Here is a 23,941-nt window from a genome sequence, read left to right on the forward strand (position 1 = left end):
ATGCTTATGGGCATCTCTTTTTTTAGGTTAGGGAAGTTTTCTTCTATGATTTTGTTGAAGATATTTTCTGGTCCTTTGAGTTGGGAGTCTTCACTCTCTTCTATACCTATTATCCTTAGTTTTGATCTTTTCATTGTGTCCTGGATTTCCTGTATGTTTTTGGTCATTAGCTTTTTCTGTTTTACATTTTCTATGACAGTTGTGTCTATGATTTCTATGGAATCTTCTGCTACTGAGATTCTCTTTTCTATCTCTTATATTCTGTTGGTGATGCTTGTATCTGCGGCTCCTTGTCTCTGACTTTGGTTTTCTATATCCAGGGCTCTCTCCCTTTGTGTTTTCTTTATTGCTTCTATTTCCATTTTTAATTCCTTTACTGTTTGATTATGTTTTCCTGTAATTCTTTCAGGGATTTTTGTGTTTCCTTTCTATAGGCTTCTGCTTATTTATTTTTGTTTTCCTGCATTTCTCTTAGGGAGCTCTTTATGTCTTTCTTGAAGTCCTCTATCATCATGATCAAATGTGATTTAAAATCTAGATCTTGCTTTTCTGGTGTTTTTGGATATTCAGTGTTTGCTTTTGTGGGAAGATTGGGCTCCGATTATACCATGCAGTCTTGGTTTCTGTTGCTTGGGTTCCTATGCTTGCCTCTCACCATCAGGTTGTCTCTGGTGTTATCTTGTTCTGCTATTTCTGACAGTGGCTAGACTGTTCTATAGGCCTGTGTGTCAGGAGGGCTGTCTACCTGTTTTCCTGTTTTCTTTCTGCCAGTTATGGCAACAGAGTGTTCTGCTTTCAGGCGTGTAGTCTTTCCTGTCTACTGGTCTTCAACTGTTCCTGTGTGAGTGTGTCCTTAGTCCACCAGGCAAGTCACTTGGAGCCGAAAAGTTGGTCTTACCTCTGGTCTCGGCCCTGAAGTTGCTCCTCTGGGCTGGCTATCATCTTTCTGTTAGGGAGCCACCAGAAGTTTCTGCCCTGCCTTCGTCCCTGTCCCTGTGCACAGGGGGCCAAGATGGTGCCAAGCATTTTCCTTTAAAGTCTGAATGTGGGCAAACAGTGGTCTTCTCTGGCTTCCCAGGCATGTCTGCCCCTCTGAATGTTTAGCTCTCCCTCCCTCGGGATTTGAGTGCAGGGAACTGTTTTACTGGGTCCCTTCAGATCTGGGAGCAGTCTGGACCACAGGGCTCCTGCACCTTGTGTACCCCTATCTTTCCTGTTCCCAGAGGCCCTATACAGTTTCCTCTTGGGCCAGGGATGTGGGCAAGGGTTGGCAGTACTGGCAGTCTCTCCTGCCCTGCAGTCTCAGGAGTGCCCACATGTCTGGGTGATGAACTCTCTCTCCCATCAGGTTTGGGATCACGGAGCTGTGGGTCATGATTAGCAAGGTTTGGGCTCCAGCTATAAACCAGAAGTGTCTGGTCCCAGAGGAATTTTGCCTTTGTGTGTCCTACATCCAACAGGCCGGTCACTTGGAGCAGAAAATTGGTCTTCCCTCTGGTCTCGGGCCTGAAGTCGCTCCTCGGGGCTGGCTTTCAGCTCTCCATGAGTGCAGCAACCAGAATGTTCTGCCCCGCCTTCTCTCAAGTCCCTGTGCACAGGGGGCCCAGATGGCACTCTAAGTGAGTGTTTTTATATGAGTGCAGGTACCCACAGAGGACTGAAGCCTGTGTTGAATCCCTGAAATTTGGAGTTACAGATGGTTGTGAGCCACCAGCATAGAGGCTGGTAACTGAACTCAGATTCTCTTGAAGAAAGACCCAGTAATGTTATTATTATAATCAGCGTTATAACTGAATATGTCCTTGTTATGCCACTTATTTATTTTCTAGGACAGATGCCAAAAACAAACCTAAAACCAAAAAAGAAAAAAACCCACAAAAGCAAACAACAACAACAACAACAACAACACCCTCTCCATTCCAGATGAGGTGCTTACAGATTGAAGAAATGGTTCAGTTCAAGTCCCACTTGGTAAACAAATCAACATTTTAGTTTGGATGGAGATTTGCCCTTGATGCTCTCCAAGAAAATAGTTTAACAACTAAGACTCTCCAAGAGTCTCAAGTTTAATTCTGATGTGATATTTTTGGTGAAGAGAAAGTATAGGAAGTTTATATGCTATATATGGTATAGAAAGAAGTATTAGTGTTCAAGGTGGAAAATTGACAAGAGATTGGTTGAAGGATGCATGCAATACTTATACCATTTATGTTCTCTTTCCTTTCTAGAAGCATGACAAAATCCTTTAATATCCTCCTATTCTTTCTCCTCTCTCTTCTCTCCAGTGTTTCATGTTCCATACATTTCTTAGGCATTAAAAAACATCAAAACAATAAAATTTCCAAATATTTGTTCTGTGCAATTGCAGCAAATACATTATAGCTATGTGGTTCAGGTATTGTCCATGATGGTGTTCCTTAGAGTCAATGTGCAGAAAGTTTACTAATTATGCTCAAGTCTAAGCAAGACAGTGAGCAAACTCTTATAGAATATATGTGGTGTTACACAGCAACAGCAGAGTTATACATATATAGCATTCTTTATCAGATACAAGATTAATAAAGAAAAATAATATTATAGTATGGGGCAAAATTAACTTTTTGTATAAAAATTCAATCAAAATATTAAAAATTGCATGAATACACTTATAAAACTTGTGCATCTACATTTAAAATATTGTGAACTGAAAGTATGCATGATAGTCAGATGGATTTTCAATATGTATAAACGGTTTACACATTGCTTTTGACTATAAGAAACACAGCAGTTAAGGAGATTGACATTTTTACCCTCTTATTGTTTGAAATATTACTTTAATATATATTTCTGCCTAGTCCTCAAATCATTCTCACACATTCCAAATGAAGTCAGAATTAAACAATTGCATTCTGTTTAATGTGTTCCAACCGTAGTTCTTATTGCTGCAAAAATCAAAATATTAATAAAGGAAAATCAGCAACCCTCCTCTGGATAATCCCTCAGGTTTAAACATTCAGGATAGCAGAGATTCTGTAGCTGTTATTTAAATTCCTCACATTAACTATGCATGGACTCTAGAGGGATGCATTCTTCAATGAGCAAAGAAAAGGGAACCAACTGAAATATATGCAACAACATAAGTCAAGTGTGTGATTGTTCTGAAACACTACAGCATGCATACACAAGTTTACTTATCTCTATGGAACCCTAAAATCCCATTTTCTTTGTGTTCCATTTCTACTGCTCAGTCTCCTATACCATTGCTTTTCTTGTGAATTAGAATCACAGGCAGAATCTTTCCATGGTCTTGTTGACATCTCACACATGTCTTCATAACACCATAACTCTGAGCTATGGTTTGATTTTCCTGTTTCTTGTTTATTGCCTGCCTTATTCCATTTCCTATTAAGTGAACTCTAAAACTAACTGCCATAGTCTGATTGATGTGAAAGAACAGAGGTTTGTTTATCTTGTGGTCTGAAAGTCTAGCACTATAAAGTCAATAGGCTTGGCATTTGGTTAGAGCCTTTTTATTGCATCATAACACTGTAGATGATTTCACATGGCAAGACAGAGTAATCTTCCTACTTTGGGCCTTTTTTACTGGGCTACTAATGCTATCACTGGGATCCACCCTTACAATTTTATGTTATTGCCATCATTACCTCTCAAGAATCTTCAAAATACCACTAATGCATGCTTTCATTATGAAATTTGGAGGGAAAAGGAGATTAGCCATAATACAACCTGTGCAGTCCTTTTTTCTTTCTGGTTGATTTTCTTCGATTGTATAAATGGTTGAGAAGTACCTAAGCAATGTTCAACATCCTTAGTCAACAGAGAATTGCAAATCAAAACAGCCCTGAGATTCTACCTCACATCAATCAGAATGGCTAAGATCAAAAATTCAGGTGACAACAGATGCTGGAGAGGATGTAGAGAAAGAGGAACACTCCTCCATTGTTGGTGGGATTGGAAACTTGTACAACCACTCTGGAAATCAATCTGGAGGTTCCTCAGAAAATTGGCCATTTTACAACCTGAGTACCCAGGTATACCACTCCTAGGCATATTCCAAAATGATGGTCCACTATGATCATAGCAGCTTTATTTATAATAGCCAGAAGCTCTAAAGAACACAGATGCCCTTAAATAGAGGAATGGACATAGAAACTGTTGTGTGTCTACAAAATGGAGTGCTACTCAGCTATCAAAACAAGGGCTTCATGAAATTCATAGGCAAATGGATTGAACTAGAAAGGATCATCTTGAGTGAGTTAACCCAATCACAACACACATGCACACACACACACACACACACACACACACACACACTCACTGATAATTGGATATTATGCCAAATTATCAGTGAGTATGCACTCACTGATAATTGGATATTAGCCAAAAAAGCTCAAATTACCCAAGATACAATCCACAGACCACATGAAGCTCAACAAGAAGGATGACCAAAGTGCAGATGCTTCAGTCCTTCTTAAAAAGGAGGAACAAAAATATCCACAGGAGGAGATACGGAGACAAAGTTGGAGTACAGACTGAAGGAATGGCCATTCAGGGCCTGCCTCATCTGTGGATCCAACCCAAATATACACAACCACCAAAACTAGACAGTATTGATGAAGCAAGCCTAAAAGTACATGCTGACAGGAGCTGATATAGATATCTCCTGAGAGACTCAGCCAGAGCATGTCAAATATAGCAGCGAATGCTAGCAGCAAATCATTGAACTGAGAATGAGGTCCCCATTGGAGGAGTTAGAGAAAGGATCGGAGGAATTGAAGGGGCTTGCAACCCCATAACAACAATAATACCAACCAACCACAACTCTCAGGTTTCAACTCCTACCCAAAGCATACACATGGATAGACCCATTGGTCTAGCAGCATGTGTAGCAGAGGATATTCTTGTAGGGCACCAATGGGAAGAGAAGCCCTTGGTCCCCAGTGTAGGGTAATGTCATGGTGGGGAGGTGGGAAGGGGTATGTTTGGGGAGAAGGAACATCCTTATTGAAGGGGAGGCAGGTGAGATAGAGGCTTATGGCTGGTATACAAGGAAGGGAATAACATTTAAAATGTAAATAAAAATAACCAATTAAAAAGAGGTTATAATTTTCTTGTATATGTTGGGGCTTGCTTTGTGACTATGTGACTGTGACTTGAGAAGGCATGTTCTCTTTAATTAGAGAGATCTCATACTAGCGATTCAGAAACACTTGGGAAAACTCTAAAACAAAAAGAAGCAAGCACACTCAAGAGAAGTAGATGGAAGGAAATAATCAAACTCAGGTCCTTAATCAGGACATTAGAAACAAAAAGAACAATATAAAGAAGCAACAAAACTGGTACCTGATTCTTCTTAAGAATCTAAAAGATAGCTAAACCCTTAGCTAAACTAACTAAAAGGCAGAAAGAAAATATCCAAATTAACAAAATTAGATTTAAAGGGGAAAATATGACAACAAACATAGGGAATCCAAAGAATCATTATGTTTTACTTCAAACGCCTGTATTCACCGAAATTGTAAAATCTAAATGAAATAGATGATTTTCTGAGTAGATAATACTTACCAGAGTTAAATCAAGATCAGATAAACAATTTTAGTAGTTCTATAATCCCCCAGGAAAGAAATAGAAGCCATCATTAAAATCTTCCAACTAAAAAAGGGCTCAAGGCAAGAAGGATTTAGCACAGAATTTTATCAGACTTTCAAAGTAAAATTAATACCAATACTCCTCAAACTATTCCACAAAACCGGAACAGAAGGAACATTGAGAAGAGCACTGTATATGGCTATTGTCAACCTGGTATACAAAATCACACAATATCCAATAGAGAAAAAGAAATTTAGAACAATCCCCCTTATCAACATTGATAAAAAAATACTCAATAAACTATTTACCAACTGAATCCAAGAACATATAAAAAAAACTATTAAAAATGGTTCGGTCCCCAGCTCCGAAAAAAAGAAAAAAAAAATGAGGTGCAGAGCTAAACAAAGAATTCACAGCTGACAAATATTGAATGGCTGAGAAGCACCTAAATAAATGTTTAACATCTTTAGTCATCAGGGAAATGCAAATCAAAACAACCCTGAGATTCCACCTCACACCAGTCACAATGGTTAAGATCAAAACCTCAGGTGACAGCAGATGCTGGTGAGGATGTGGAGAAAGAGGAACACTCCTCCATTGTTGGTGGGATTCCAAACTGGTACGACCATTCTGGAAATCAAATCAGTCTGGAGGTTCCTCAGAAAATTGGAAATTTCACTACCTGAGGACCCAGTTATACCTCTCTTGGGCATATACCCGAAAGGTGCTCTGACATACAACAAAGACACATGCTCCACTATGTTCACAGAAGCCTTATTTATAATAGCTAGAAGCTGGAAAGGATGCCCTTCAACAGAGGAATGGATATAGAAAATGTGGTACATCTACACAATGGAATATTACTCAGCTATCAAAAATAATGACTTTATGAAATTCATAGGCAAATGGATGGAACTAGAAAATATCATCCTGAGTGAGGTAACCCAGTCACAGAAAAACACACATGGTATGCACTCACTGCTAAGTGGATATTAGGCCAAATGCTCGAATTACCCTAGATGCACAGACCACTTGAAACTCAAGAAGGATGACCAAAATGCAGATGCTTCACTCCTTCTTTAAAGGGGGAACAAGAATACCCTTAGGAGGGCATAGGGAGGCAAAGTTTAGAACAGAGACTGAAGGAACAGCTATTCAGAGCCTGCCCCACATGTGGCCCATACATATACAGCCACCAAACTAGATAAGATGGATGAAGCTAAGAAGTGCATGCTGACAGGAACTGGATATAGGTCTCTCTGGAGAGACACAGGCAGAATATGCCAAATACAGAGGCAAATGCCAGCAGCAAACCACTGAACTGAGAGTGGGACCCCTGTTGGAGGAATCAGAGAAAGGACTGAAAGAGCTGGAGGTGCTGTAAGTTGAGACCCTGTAAAAACAACAATGCCAACCAACCAGAGCTTCCAGGGACTAAGCCACTACCCAAAGACTATACATAGACTGACCCTGGGCTCCAAATTCATAGGTAGCAATGAGTAGCCTTGTTGGGGCACCAGTGGAAGGGGAAGCCCTCGGTCCTGCCAAGGCTGGACCCCTGTGTATGGGATTGTTGGAGGGGGTAGTAATGGTGTTGGATAGGGAGGGGAACACCCATATAGAAGGGGAGGGGGAGAGGTTAGGGGGCTGATGTCCTAGAAACCGGGAAAGTGAGTAACATTTGAAATGTAAATAAGAAATACCCAATTTAATAAAAGTGAAAAAAAAAAAAAAACCTTTCTCCTCCTCCGTGATCAAGAAAGCAAAGAGATAGTTCAGCTGTGAAGGGAATTGGCTGTTTTTCCCGAGTTAAAATCCCAGCAGCCACATGGTGGCTTACAACCATCTGTAATGGGATCTGTTGCCCTCTTCTGGTGTGTCTGAAGACAGCTACAGTGTACTCACATACATAAAATAATTGAATAAATCTTTAAAAAAGAATAAAAAGAAAAGCATCTTCAACCACTAATTTATGTTAAGCATTGTATTCTCTATTAACAATCTGTAAACCCTCACCCTTACACCCACAGGTGAGTGTAGTTCTGATCCCTCACCAAGGAAACTTCTCTTTGCAATGGAAGGATATTAATGGAGAAACTCACAATAAATAAATTGCAGAGTGTGGAGACAGACCCAATAGGTATATCGGCAAAACACTCACACCAAAGACTCAGTGAACATTGTGGAATAGAAAGTGGAATGATTTTAGGAGCCAGAGGACCAGAGTGTTTGCTGTGAGATTGTCTTTCTGTAATATCAGAAGCTATACCCACAGAGCCTCATCAATAGGATGGCCCAAATTTATCAAAAGGATAGCATCAATAAACATTTCAAAGAGGGTGTGGAATAATTGATGAGGTCTCAACTCTACACTAAGAACTGGGGGAATCTGGTAGCTTGAGGGGTGATCTTCCCCAAAGAAGAGCACACTGATTGTAGAGTGCCCAACAAAGATTCTTAAGAACATGGATACTAATAACATATATATGAACTAACCAGGACACACACACACGTGTGTGTGTGTGTGTGTGTGTGTGTGTGTGTGTGCGTGTATGAGTGTGTGCATATGTATGCTTATGTACATTTGTATGTGTATGTGTATGCATATGTACATATATTACTGCAATATGTGAAAAAGAAGAAACAATGAATTTGAAGGATAGTAGGGAGAGCTATATGGTAAGATTTGGAGTGAGAAAAGCAAAGAGAGAAATGTAATTACATTATAATCTCAGAAGTAAAGTCATCAGAACTGTTTCAGACAAGTAACATTGTCTGGAAATTCTGAAGAACAGAAAAAAAGTTTCATAGGCAATAAGTAATAAAGCATTCTTTTAAGCCCTTGACAAGTAGACATGTCTACAGTTGGTTCATTGTGTAGGGCTATATGGAGAGTTGAGAGATTGTGGAGTGAGAAAGGAAGGGAACAGCTGAATTGGGAAGGGGAAAGTGAGCCATACTACCAAGGCTAGGTTTTATTTATGTGATGTGAGAAACCAGTTCAGAAGGTTGGAGAGTTGTCTTTGTAATTGAAAGCACTTACTACTATTCCTAGTGACCCAGATTTGATATCCAAAATCCACACCATGGCTCACAATCCTCTCTGTATCTTCAGATGTGTGTCATCCAATGTCCTTTTCTGACTTCTGTTTATCAGGCAGTTGCATAGTATATATATATATATATATATATATATATATATATATATATATATATAGGCATATAGACAAAACATGCATTCAAGTAAAATTTAAATATAATGCTTGAAGGAAGAAGAGTCAATGTAGTATAGGCAAGGACATGCTATAGACAGACTCACAGTATAGTGGAGCGCAAATTAACAGCTAATACATGGAGGCAAGTAAATGCTCTAGAGACAAAGCAAAGCTCTAGGGAGATGCTAGGATTAGATACATATAGTATCAAGGGATGAAGAGAAATAGAAGATGCAGGTTACAGAAACAGACACAATCAGAAGATGGTAACAAATGGAAGTTAGATGATAGGTTTGGATAATTATTGATGCCAGAAAACAAGCATCACTATAATAAAACACAACATAGGAATTCACATTGTTGAATGTGAATGTAAACAAGGATCTTTCACATGTGTGCGCACATATATCTCAACTAATCATACTGAATACATTACTGAATATAGAGTACTATTATGGTTTGTGCAATAATAATATTATGGTTTGTTCCTTACTTTCAGGCAAACATTTTCAATTCGAGGCTATAAATATTTGGGGAGGATTTTAGTTGAGACCCTGAGTTATACATTCAAAAGCCACTGGTATGTTCATGGAGGAAAACCCATAGATGTTATGAAATTCCCAGTGAAATTTCTGAGAGAGAAATCAGCTAGAAAAAGAGACTGAAAGGAAGGACTTGAAGAGAGGAGCTTAGATAATATCGAGTTATGAGAAACACAAGAGTTTTACAGAGAGATTCCATGTTGCTCAGCACTATGAAGAATATAAAGAGGGTCAAACAAGGACTTCAATGGTATTCGTAATGAATGTGTCTCTGTCATTGACTCATATGGCACTTTCACAGGGTAAGCACCTATGTCTCAACTAATCACACTGTAAAAATTTACTGAGTATTATGGTTTGTGTAACGATACATCTATTTAAAATATAACAATAAAATAACAAACCAACTGATATTTACGTTATATGCTCTATTAAATGTTTAAATGTGTGCAGTCAGAAAAAGCCATGTTTATCTTTCTATATCATTCTGCAGATATTTCAGAAATAAAGAGTTTCAGGCTCTGCCTCTGAAGAAGCCATTGTTCAATTAGGAAGCACGCCTATTATTCCTGTCTGGAGATTTGGTTTGCATCAAGACAAGATGGTGTCCATTTGCATCATGCGAGTAGTATGGGTGAAAAACCAATAGTATTTAAAAGCAAATAGCTTCTGTTATTTCTACTACTGAACCTGTCTGTGGGGGCAGCAGTCAGTCTTTTTGAGGTGGCTCCTAGGAGATGGCAGGTTTTCACACAATGCATAGAATCAGAAGTCTCTGTGTGCCTCAAAATTGTGAGCTTGTTATTCATTCACGCTCTCCTCCATTTCTTTCATGGCTACAGACTGTACAATAGGCTTGCAGACAGCCCCACAACTGTCATTTCTACATCTATATAAAAAGGATCATAATTTAGTACAGTTGGTGTAACTTCTTTGACTAACGGCACAAGGAGTTCCTTTACTCTCTTTCACAGATTCTAACATGCATGTCGAATGTATTAGAAACATCTCAGTGTATATAGAGGATCTTCAGCCAATCTATGCAAGCATAAAAAAGGTACCATTTTTCTACCATTACATTATTATGCTGTAGTATCATTATATTATATATTTCCCTCATGCTTACATAAGTATGCTAATTTTTATTCATTTGAAGTCAGTAAGCTGAAGAACTGTGGAATGCTATTATTGCAGTGGAACTTATCTATTGGTGTTCATCCCCATTATTTATTAGTTTGTACCCATTACTCATTAGATACTAATTGCTCTTCAGAGCTTTCTGTACCCATTGGTTTTGACACAAGTTAGAGTCATCCGAGAGCACAGAGCTTCATTTGAAAAAATTCCTCCATGAGATCCAGCTGAAAGGTATTTTCTCAGTTAGTAATCAATGGCAGATGGTACAGTCCATTGTGAGTGGAGCCATTCCTGGACTTGTGGTCCTGGGTTCTATAAGAAAGCAGGCTGAGCAAGCCATGGGAAGCAAGCGAGTATGCAACAGCCCTCCACGGCCTCTACTTCAGTTTCTGCCTCCAGGTTCCAGTCATGATTGAGTTCTTGTTCTGGCTTCCTCCAGTGATGAACTATGATCTGGAAGTGTAAGCCTTTACTTCACAACTTGAATTTAGTCATAATATTTCATAACATCAACAGAAACCCGAACTAAGATGCTGTGTTCTTGCAAGTTGAACACAATCCACCATTAAGTGTATTGGTTGTTCTGCTATATATTTTATGATCAACATGGCCACTATCTAATGCAATTGTATGCAGCAGTCTTGATTCCATAGCTTTGGTAATTGAATTTTCCATGTAATTACAGCTGGTAATGGCATTTTAAGCACCTTTTCAAGGTGCTTAAGAGTTTGTTCCATTTTGTTTTAATGTGAGAAAACATTAAGAGAGTCTAAATTCTTGGAAATATGCCACATTATAAATGTGCTTTTCAAGTGTAAACGACATATCCCATTCTTACTGTCTATAAACTCACAGCCAAATATGTACTTCTAGTATTTATGTGTGTGAATGAACACATATAAATTATCTGAGATGTAAGCAACTTGTCTGAATGTTTGGCTACTTAAGTACTTGGAGCTACTTGCAGCTACATAAACTGTGCTTCACTCTGTTCACATCTGCAAGCAAATTCTGACAACATAGTTACTGAGAAGTAAGAGGAATGTGAACACTGTTAGGGTTTCTATGGGGAACTGAGGAGAAGGAAATGTGGGCTTGTGTGTGTTTGTACATATGAGAAGTTATCTTTATTACTGGATTGATAGACCATGTAATCTTAAGAACTTGCTTCAATAACATAATGATGAAAATATTTATAGTAAGAGGCCATGTCAAAGATTAAGTGATTATACCCATGTCCAGTGCCCATATTGTTTGTAAGGAATATCAGGCATTTGACAATAGCAGTGACTTTTGTTAAGGCAAATTATGTAGAGAACACACCCACAGATGTCAGAGTTGATATACCAACTCTAAATAATGTACAGCTTCATACAGTGAAAACAAGTGGGCAGTGTTGTCAGAGAACTTCACAGTGAATGATAAGAGGTTCTAGAGGTTGTTGCAGATGTTGTGACAAATGTGAAGGATACTCATTTAATTCATATTTAATTTTGCATCCAAAGTGCACTCTTTTTGTCAGGCCAATTTTTTAATGTAATGGGAAAACACACTCAGCTTTTTATGACCTTTTGCCTCATTCACTATGTGTCTCTCCTAGCCCTCCTTAAATGTCAGACAACAAACTTAAAATATAGTTCATGTGGTTTTGAAGATACAGCCAGACGTGATTCTGTGCGTCTGTGGGAGGCACTACAGTTCTTTGATTCTCTCTGTCTCTTTGTCTCAAATTTTGAACAGGTCTGATTCTCAGAGCAGGAAATATTGACTCATCATGAAATCCCTTGAAAAAAGTGAGATTAAGGAATGCTTGACCTGCATGCTGGGGAATTGGTGGTATTTTTGTCAACATGCTCATCTTTCATGGGAGAACTTTAATTCCCTAATCAATGTCTCTTGTCTTATGTCTTTCATAACAAGAAAAGTAAGCAGAAAACAGGAGACCTGTGAGAGTTAGTCATTTTATCAGAATCCCTGTGACACCATGACCAAGGTAAAAGCTGACACAAAACCAATGCTAGTCATAAATTTCAGAATTTTAATGAAGATCAAATTGTAGCATTGAGGCATGCACACACTTCTTAGTTTCATGTTTTTGACATTTCTGTCTTTGAAACACTGAATTCCTGTTTCTGTTTCTTTGGGCAAGCTTTACAGGTGATTTTTAAAGCTGTAGAGATTGCAAGATCTCAGTAATCTACTCACCCATTAGTCCCCGGGGAACTTCAGGATACTCTACCATAGCTTAGCCTTTGTAACATAATTACCTAAATCAAAAAAGGAGAGAAACAATTTTTTTGTACTTATCCCTGGTCTTTTCCTCTGCTAATGCCCCAAATTGTGTCCCTGGGCTATCTCCTCATTTGATTAACTAAATCCTGGGTTCCCCCATTGCACATAGAAACTTTGGATTGTACTCTCAGGGGAATGGATATTGCCATCTTGAGGGTTATCATTTCTTGTATCAGAATAGCGCTATCATTGTCCCCACCAGACAATATCAAGTTGTGTTTGTCAAAGCTAAGAAAATGGTAAATTGAGTCAATCCAATACTCTGAGATGGCAAATCAGGTAAACTGTGCTCTGTGGATGAAAGAAACTACACATTGCCTGGGGTACTACTCTACCATGACTTAAATTATGTTACTTAGTTATCCTGTACTTTCTCTGTAAATGAGATCCTGTACCCATAGACCACTTTCTTTGAGAAGCATTTAAAAATAATGCTGATTTTGATTATTAATATTTTATATAGGTTTCACATTACTAGACAAATATTAACTAAATCCAAAACTTCTTACCTGATTTCTTTGTTCATCATCTAATATGGAGTATATTATGATACACCTAAACATAAAAATATCTGTATAACAGTTAATGACATCCTGAAACTTTAGTGTTCATGAATGGATGCCAGAGTTTATCTGATGCCAGGAGCTAAAATCACCAAGAAAGAGTTGGCTTCAAAGGATGGAGACCACAACCTTTCTTACAAGTCTTGCTGAGAGACACAAATACAGAGTTGGAGGCAGGAGAATTACAGATATGCACTTGAACTTCTGTAAGTTTTAAAATTTTTAAGTCTAGTCTGGGATATCGCTTGACTTCTGTAATAGAAAAATGCCTTTTGGTCAATGAGATCTCTGAGTATATTTCTTGAGTTTTATTTACTTTGCCCTAAAGGCAGTTGAGTTTCAAGCTGTTGGGTATCATGGAACCTCACACTTTGTAGCAATAGGACATGGCCCATGAAGTGAGATGGGAGTTAGTGTAAATTGCTGGTTGATTTTTGAGGCTCCTCAACAGAGGCACAACATCTGGCCAAGCAATAGTTTATTCTTTTAAACTGTGTCCAGGATAAGCAAAACCCATTCCAAATGATCTTTATTAGACTGGATGTAAGTATAGTATTTCCAGCAAATATTTATAATATCTAAAGCACTTGTAGGAGAAAAACATAAAACAAAACACCAAACACATGTAAAGTTACTAGAAAATTATTAATACCAAATAAAAATAAAATTAATTCAAAGCAGACCTGTTTATTATTTCAACTGTGCTATTGGGATTTTTTTTCTAGATGATATTAGTTCTGTTTCTTAATGTTACCATAGGCTTACCTTTCTCTCTGTGGCATGTGATAATTATGCCAAAGGTAATAATAGACCTACAGAATGGCATGTGTATAGATATAGTATGATAGTATGTATTGGTGATTGTCGGTTTTTGGCTCATAGAACAGGTTTTTATAGCTTAATAGATAAGCATCTTTGAACTCCGAAATGAAGAGAGACCTTTTAGTCTTATATTAATTGATGTACCATCTTTTCCTGTCCATCCTGAGGGCCACAGGGTGATTGTACAGTTCAACTTCTGCATATAAATGACATCTTGCCACCTTTTTGTTTAATGGCTGGCAGTAGTGACTAAATAACAGTAAGTTTTTGGAAGATTTTTCCCTGCAGCCCTGAATGTTCCCCACAGACGTAGTTGTCTAGAAAATAAATTTCTTAGACAAAGAACAAGGTATTACAGACCCAGGAACATCCTTTAACGTCTCAAAAGTTAGCTTTAAATCACACTAATACATTTCATTCTTCCTACTTTAGAGCTATTGTGGTTAAGTTTTCATCATAATTAAGTGATTTGCACAATTTGTTTTCAATTAAAGAATTTAGAAATATCCACTGGGCATCAGTAATGATTGATTGAAGCTACTGGTTAATCAGACACCACTTTTCCCTTTTCAGCAGGTGTTTTCATAACCAAGTAATAAATCTGGTAAAGGGAAAAATACTTGAAAAACACATTGCTAAGTGGCTTACAAAAGCCAGCTTTAAAATAGTCACTGAGGGATCAAAGAAAAGAACCAAAAAACCAGATATTTTGATCTGTTTCTCAAGCTTAAACACATTACTATTTCATGAAATATATCTTTTTGTTAAAGTTATTTAACAAAAAAGCCTGTTCTGTAAGACTTTGTGTCTAATAAAGCCAATGCTTTAAACAAAAAGGAAGTAAAAACAAATGGAATTTACTACAAATATGTAAAATGGCTTCCCTGGTTGAAAAAAACCCCTCTGGCATCATTAAATAATACATTGACCATTTTAAATAATAATGTCTGAGAAACTTGGTCTTAGTAGTTATTGTTAATTAACTCTAATATCAGTTATACTTTTTGACTTGGTACAAATTTTAAAGAAACTAATCATTTTTTCTAATATATCCTGATTTCATTCTTTTGGTAATATGTCATTTGATATGTAACTTATTTGAGAATGCGACTAAGATTCTATTGCCACTTATTTATTCATATGTTTTTCAAGACCTAGTCTTGCAAAGGTAAGGTATACTAATTGCTTTCCATACAGCTGAGACAAAGGGCCTGACAAAATCTACTTGGAAGATAGGATTTATTTTATTTCACAGTTCAGGAGTAGATTCCATCATGGACGGCAAGTCATGTAGTAAGAACTTGAGGCAACCAGTCACATTGATCCACAGTAGTATGCAGCTCACTTTCTTCTTTTGTTTAGTCTGGGACACAAACACTAACAACAGCCTGGTCACTTTTAGGATGAGTCTTTTACCCAAATTAGCATACTTTATATGATCTTCTACAGGTAAACCTACAGATGTGTCAGGATGACAATCACTATTAATAATAACATGGGCCATAAGGAAGGGATGACTCTAAAATGCCCTTTAATTCTGAAGTATATCTATTTCCGCATGCTTAGATTTATAACTGTTGTACTCATACATGCAATAAATACTTCTGTTCAAAAATGATTTCTCCAGGTCATTTGTATATTTCCTGTAGAGGCTACAATTTCACATGCAGAGATTAAGAAAAATTTTAATGAGGGAAAAAAGGAATGTGACTTAGTACAACACTAGATCCCAAGAATCAGTCTAGTTTACCTTGATCTACACTCAGGCTGGGATGGGATTGCTACACCAAACTGCAACCAAACTCTAGCAATATCTAATCAATGCATAAAACTTAAACATGAGAATAAATAGTTATATGGAAGCTTCAGAAAGGAACAAAGGAGGAAGTAACCGAGGAAGAAACTGACTATAAGAAGAAAGATTCCCTCACAGAAGTGAAAAGGGCAGTGGCTCCTGCTGAGTCCTTGCTGATATCTAGAAGTCTGAGAAAATCAGACTCAGTCAGAGAAGCTAAAAGGAGAGGCAGGTCATCTTTATTATTCTGAGTGGATGTTGAGATCATTTATGGAGAAGGAAATAGCCTGAAGCTTACAAAACACTTCTCAGGGACAGACTCAGAATCTTTCTTAAGTCACAAAGCGGAGTGACATTGTAGTACAGGATCAGTCTCTGTAAGAAAAGTGATAGGCATGACATCATTTTAATTAAAGACTTATTCCACTGAGCTTTCTTAATCACTAAAGAAGACAGTCACCCTTCATATTTGACTGCATAATATTGTCAGCTGTGGGCTGATGCTTAAAGTCCAATTGTTTGATTTTAATTCTAAAACAGGAACGTTTCTTGAACTTATTTTAGTGAGATGGAATTATCTGATAGTATAATCAGAAAGGATGCCAGCAAATGACTGTATGAAATACAAGGGTAGCCTGACTGGGTTGGAGTCTAGTAAGTTTTCCCACTCTCATGTACTCTATAATTCAAATTTCATGGTACTCTAGTGTGAGTTATTCCTTTTAAGTAAAATCTCAAAAGATTCCAAATGTTGTTCAGGCTCACCTAGAGTTAACTACATCTAGTTTAATATTACCAATAACTACCCCTTTCTTCACCATTGTACTATAAGCCAAAAATTTTTCACAAAGTAATTTGAGGAGTCTATATGAGATAAAATATTGCTTATGAAACACTCACTAACCAGAATAATAATTTCCATGTAGTAGAAGAGTGGATCACATTGTTTCCCAAAGCACATAATTCTGACTTAAATTCCATTTAAAAAGAATTGTATTTTAATCTGCTTCATTAGGTTATTGTGTTCTGAAATTGGTGCTCGCATTCATTATTGTGCTAAAGACCCACAAGGGCAAGGGCAATAGATGTATCTTATGCTGATGAACACCTGTCATGTTGCCATGTGAAACCAGCCATATTCATTTTTCATAATGACAAAAATAAAGCCCCTAGACTTTTGGCCAGGAAACTGTGATGGCATCATCCCAAGCAACCTTCAAGTGGGCTGTCTGCAGGTCACTGTACCTGAAGCTTTATACAGCATGAAAGATAAGTATTTGCAGGTACCATAGACTTGATATGATGAAACTGTATTACCAATTCTGCTTTAGACCTCTCTGAATTCCTTGTAATGAAGCTGACAGGACTGAGATGATTGAGCGGTGTGTGTGTGTGTGTGTGTGTGTGTGTGTGTGTGTGTGTGTGTGTGTGTGTGTGTGTTGTAGACCCAATCTACATCCGGAATTATTATTTTTTGTGTCTGCCTAAGGCAGAGTTCAAAAGACTCTGGACAGCGTCTTCATTATTATTTTTTACAGCATTGTGAGTAACATTTTTTAATGTAACATCAGATAGAGGCTTGCAAAGGTGTAATCCATGTTATTCTGATACTCCAAAATTTTAGGAGAGGAGTGTCACATTATCAAGAGGGGAGACAGAATGAGTAACTTTGAAAGGCTTTCTTCTCACTGCTTTCTGATACAAGGGACACTTGAGTCTTGTTAAATAATCTCACTTTGAAACAAACTTTTTTAACTACTTAGAAAATTTATAATAATGTCTCAAAATAGAAAAATTTGTCTCTTTCTTATTATCTCCCTTCAAATTTCTTAGAATACATAAAACTGAAAAGTAGGCTTTTACACTCCTTTTGCTTCCTCTTCCCAGAGTTCCCTGAGCTGTAAGGCTCTGAGGGGAAGAAATTAATGGAGATTTCACACTCAGATATGAGTGTTCCAAGTTCCCCTCCCTTCCTATAATGTCTGGCTGTGGTCTCTGTATTTGTTTCATCTGCTACAAGAGGAAGCATCTTTGATGATGGATGAATAAGACATTGATCTTTGAGCATAGTAGCATATAATTAGTAGCCACTCAATCACTACTTTTTAAAAAAATGACGAGTTAGGTATTTTGTTTTATCATAGGTCTCTGGACTATCTAGTTAGTCTCTGGTTCTTGGTCACTCAAGCAGTATCAGGTGTGGGTTACATCTTATAGAGTGGGCCTTAAGTCAAGTTAGACTCTGGTTGGTTGCTCCCACAGGATTTGTGCCATCATTGATCTAGAATATTTTGGAGGCAAGACAGCATTTTAGACCAAAGGTTTTGTGGCTCTATTGGTACATACATTTTCTCTTTCAATAGGGTCCAGAATACATTCCTGTATCCAAGACACTAGAAATTAGTGGTAAAGGTTCTATATAGAAAAGGGTATAAAAGCCAGAAGGGATAGAAGAAACTGTGAGAACAAGACCCTCTAAATCAACATTAGCAAACCTTGTATGAATTTACAGAGACTAAAGCACTATGCACAGGGTCTTCACAGGTCTGCACAAGGTCCTCTGTATATATATTGATTTTCAGTTTAGTGATTTTAATGGGACTCTAGAGTACATGAAATGAGTGGGTCTTTGATTTGTGCCTGTGTGGAGGGGGGCACTCTTTTTATAGGTTTGCTTGGTCCAACTTTGATGTGCAGGTTTTCTTGTATTTTATTTTGTTGTTATATGTCGTCTCTTAGATGCATGTTCTTTTGTCTTTTTAAAAAATTTAGTTATTTTAAATTTGTTTATCTCACTACCCTCCTCCCTGTCACTGCCCACAACTCTTTCCCCATCTGTCCCTCCTCTGAGTGGCCATGGTCACCCTGGGTATTCCCCTTCCGACCCCCAGTGCTGGCATTTCAAGTTTCTGGGAGACTAGAGACTTCCTCCCACTCTGAGGCCAGACAAAGCAGCACAGCTAGAAGAATATATCCCATATACATGCAACAGCTTTTGGGATATGCACCATTCCAGTTGTTTGGAACCCACATGAAGATCAAGCTGCACCTCTGCTACATAGATGCAGGGAGGCCTAGGTCTAGCCCATGCAAGCTCTTTGGTTGGTGCTTCACACTCTGAGAGTCCTAAGGATGCAGGTTAGTCGACTCTGTTGGTCTTCCTGTGGAGTTCCTATCCTCTTTCGTACCCACAATCTTTCCTTCTATTCTTCCACAAGACTCCCAAAGCTCCATCCAATGTTTGGCTGTGGGTGTCTGTACCTGTCTGAGTCAGCTGCTGCATAGAACCTCTCAGAGGACAAAATGCTCCTGTCTGCAAGCATAGCATAGTATTATTAATAGTGTTAGGAATTGGTGCGTGCCCATGGGATGACTCTCAAGTTGGGCAGGTTATTGGTTGGCCATTCCCTCAGCTTCTTCTCCTTACCCATGCCTGCATTTCTTGTAGATGGAATACATTTTGGGTTGAAGATTTGTGGGTGGGTTGGTGTCTCTATCACTCCACAGGGGTTCCTGGCTGACTACAGGAGGTGGACTCTTCAGGTTCAATACCTTCAATATAGTGAGTCACAGCTAAGGTCACATCCATGGATTCTTGGGAGTCTCCCTTGTCCCAGGTCTCTTCCTCATTGTGGAGATGCCATCCACCTCCTCACCCCCATCAGTTACAGACTTTCATATACTTTCATGGCCATCTAGTCATCTCTTCTGTTCTTCACACCTAATCATGACCCCTCCTCCAACTCCTTCCCCAGTTCCCTCTCTCCAATTGCCTCTTATTACTATTTTATTCCTCTTTCAATGTAAAAGTCAAGATTCCTCTCTTGGGCTTTCCCTTTTGTTTAGCTTCTTTGGGTCTGTGAGGTGTAGCATGATACCTGTATTTGATGGTACTCACCTGTAAGTGTGTACATAGATATGTGTCTTTTGAACCTGGGTTACCTCAACTCAGGATGACATTCTCAAGTCCCATCAATTTGCCTGAAAAATTCAGGATGTCTTGGTTTTTAATAGCTGAATGGTATTTCATTGTATAGATATGCCACATTATCTTTATGCATTCTTTTGTTGAGGGACATCTAGGTTGTTTCCAGTTTCTGGCTATTACGAAAAAGCTGCTATGAACATAGTTGAGCAAGTAAGTGTCTTTGTGGAATGTTGGAACATCATTTGGATATAGACCCAGGAGTGGTATAGCTGCTTCTTGAGTTAGAACTGTTCCTAGTTTTCCAAGAAACCACCAAATTGATTTCCAAAATGGTTGTTCACATTTGCACTCTCACCAGCAATGAAGAAGTTCCTCCCTTCCTCCACATCCTTGACAGCATGTGCTATCTCTTGAGATTTTGATCTTAGCTATTCTGATGGGTTTATGGAACCTCATAGTTATTTTGATTTGCATTTCCCTGATAACCAAGTGCTTTGAACATTTCTTTAAGTGATTCTCAGCCATTTGAGATTCCTCTGTTGAGAATTTTGTTTAGTTTTGTAGCCCATTTTAATTAGGTTATTTGGGTTGTTGATGTCTAATTTCTTGAGTTCTTTGAAAAAAATTGGATATTAACCCGATATAGTGTTGGTGAAGATCCTTTCCCAATCTGTATGCTGCTGATTTGTCATATTGACAGTTTCCTTTGCTTTACAGAATTTGTAGTTTCATGAGATACTGCTTATTAATTGTTGATCTTAGAGCATGAGTTATTGGTGTTCTGTTCTGGAAATTGTCTTCTGTAATAATGTATTTAAGGTTCTTTCCCACTTTGTCTTCTATGAAATTTAGTGTATCAGGTTTTATGTTGAGCTTCTTGATCCACTTGGACTTAAGTTTTGTCCAGAGTAATAAATATGGATCTATTTTCATTTTTCTACATGTAATTATTCAGCTAGTTCAGCACTTTTTGTTGAAGATGCTTTTATTTTTCCAATTGCATGGTTTTGGCTTCTTTCTCAAAAATCAAGTGTTCATAGGTGTCTGGGTTTATTTCTGGGACTTTGATTCAATTTCATTGATCAATTTGTCTGTTTCTGTACTAATAACATTTTTAACCACTATTGCTTTGTAGTACATCTCAAGTTCAGGGATGGTGATTCCTTCTGAAGTTCTTTTAGTGTTCAGGATTGTTCGGCTATCCTGTTTTTGTTGTTATTGTTTGTTTGTTTGTTTTTGTTTTGTTTTTCCATATAAAGTTGAGAATTGCTCTTTCAAGCTCTATAAAAATTGTGTTGTAATTTTATGGGGATTGTATTGAATCTGTAGATTGATTTTGGTAAGATGGCCATTTTTATTATGTTAATCCTACTTATCCACGAGCATGGGAGATCATTCTATCTTCTGATATCTTCTTCAATTTCTTTCTTCAGGGACTTGAAGTTCTTGTCATATGGATCTTTCACTCGCTTGGTTAGACCTATACCAAGATATGTCTATTGTAAAGGGTGTTGTTTCCCTAATTTCTCTCTTGGTTCATTTATCATCTGTATAAAGGGAAGCTACTGATTTCTTTGAGTTAATTTTGTATTCAGTCACTTTGCTGAAGTTGTTCATTAGAGTTCTCTGATGGAATTTTTGGGTCATTTATATATACTATTATATCATTGGCAAATAGTGATACCTTGACTTCTTCTTTTCAAATTTGTGTCTCCTTAATCTCCTTTAGCTATCTTATTGCTCTGGCTAGAACTTCAAGTGCTATATTGAATAGAGAACGAGCAAATGGGCATCTTTGCCTTGTCCCTGATTTTAGTGGAAATGCTTTTTCTCTCCATTTAGTTTGACGTTGGCTTGCAGTATATTGCTTTGATATGTTTAGGTATGTGCTTTGAATCCCTGATCTGTCTAGTACCATTAACATGAAAGGGTGTTAGATTTTGTCAAAGTTATTTTACCTCTAATGAGATGATCATATGACTTTATTTTTCAGTTTATTTATATGGTAGATTATGTTGATGGATTTTTGTATATTGAACCATCATTATATCCCTGGAATGAATCCTACTTGATTGTGATGGGTAATGTCTTTCATGTGTTCCTGGATTCAGTTTGACAGTACTTTATTGAGTACTTTTGCATTAATGTTCATAAGAGAAATTAGTCAGAAGTTCTCTTCGTTGATTTAGTGAGGTTAAGGAATCAGGGTGACTGTGCACCCATAGAAAGAGTTTGGCAGTAGTCCTTCTGTTTCTACTTTCTGGAATAGTTTGAGGAGTGTTAGCTCTTTTTCTTTGAAAGTTTGGTAAAATTCTGCACTAAAGCCATCTGACTCTGAGGTTGTTGGGCTTTTGTTTTATTTTCTTTTTTTGTTCTGTTTTTATTTTTTGTTTTTGATTTTTGTTTGTTTGGTTTTTGGTTGGGAGACTTTTAATGACTGTGTCTATTTCTTTAGGGGGTACGGAGCTGTTTATACAGTTTACCTGATCTTGATTTAACTTCAGTAAGTGGAATCTGTCTAGAAAATTGACCACTTCATTAAGATTTTCCAATTTTGTTTTCTGACTGTACCCGGATCTGACCCAGCCCCACAGTTCTCTGTACCCAAATCCTGTTTGGGAAAGAGGTAGACTCTCAGAAGTGCAGACAATCCTGAGAGCTCAAGGGAGAGTGCCACTTCTGCTCACATCCCTGGCCCAAGAGGAACCTGCCTAGTGCCCTCTGGGCAAAGGAATTCAGGAGCAGTCACTGGCAGGACCCTTCTGGTTTCTTCCTGTGCTGAGTGCTGAAAGCCAGTCACCAGGAGCATCAACACACCTGAGAGCAGAGGTAAGACCAACTCTTCTACACCAAGCAACAGACCTCTAGGCTTCAGGTCACACAAATGCAGGAGCAGCTCTCTGTTCCCAGATCTGACTGAAAGAAAACAGGTCTACAAGAGTGCTGACACACAGGCTTACAGGAGGGTCAAGCCACTATCACAGAGAGCAAGACCAGCTAACACCACAGACAACCAGACGGCAAGAGGCAAGCATAGGAACCTAAGCAACAGAAATCAAGACTACTTGGCATCATGAGAACACAGTTCTCCTACCAAAGCAAATACTGGATATCCAAACACACTGAAAGAGCAAGATTTGCACTTAAAATCACATCTTTTAATTATGATAGAGGACTTCAAGAAGGACATAAATAATCCCCTTAAGGAAATACACGACAACACAGGTTAACAAGTAAAAGCACTTAAAGAGGAAACACAAAAAATTCCCTTAAAGAATTAAAGGAAAACACAACCAAACAGGTGAAGGAATTGAACAAAACCATCTAGGATCTAAAAAATGGAAACAGAAACAATAAAGAAATCACAAAGGAAGACAACCATACTAGGTAAGAGATCAGGAATCATAGATGCAAGCATCACCAACAGAATATAAGAGATAGCAGAGAGAATCTCAGGGGCAGAAGATACTATATTAAACATTGATACAACCATCAAAGAAAATATAAAATTCAAAAAGCTCCTAACCCAAAGCATCCAGGAATTCAAGCACACAATGAGAAGATAAAAACCTAAGGATAATAGATCTAGAAGAGAGGAAAGATTCCCAACTTAAAGGGCCAGTAATATCGTTCACAAAGTTATAGAAGAAAACTTCCCTAGCCTAAAGAATGAGATGCCCATAAATATACAAGAAGCCTACAGAACTCCAAATAGATTGAACCAGAATAGAAATTCCTCCCATCACATAATAGTCAAAACATAAAATGCATAAAACAAAGAAAGAATATTAAATGGAGTAAGGGGAAAAGGTCAAGTAACATATAAAGACAGACCTATCATAATTACACCAGACTTCTCATGAGAGACTCTGAAAGCTAGAAGGTCCTGGGCAGTTGTCATACAAAGAAATGCCAGCCAAGCCTACTATATCCAGGAAAACTATCAATTAACATAGATGGAGAAACCAAGATATTCCATAACCAAACCAAATTTACACAAACCTTTCCACAAATTCAGTCCTACAAGGGATAACAGATGTAACACCCCAAAACAAGTC

The sequence above is a fragment of the Rattus norvegicus genome, chromosome 3 (genome assembly GCF_036323735.1).
Source record: "Rattus norvegicus strain BN/NHsdMcwi chromosome 3, GRCr8, whole genome shotgun sequence".
NCBI lineage: Eukaryota > Metazoa > Chordata > Mammalia > Rodentia > Muridae > Rattus > Rattus norvegicus.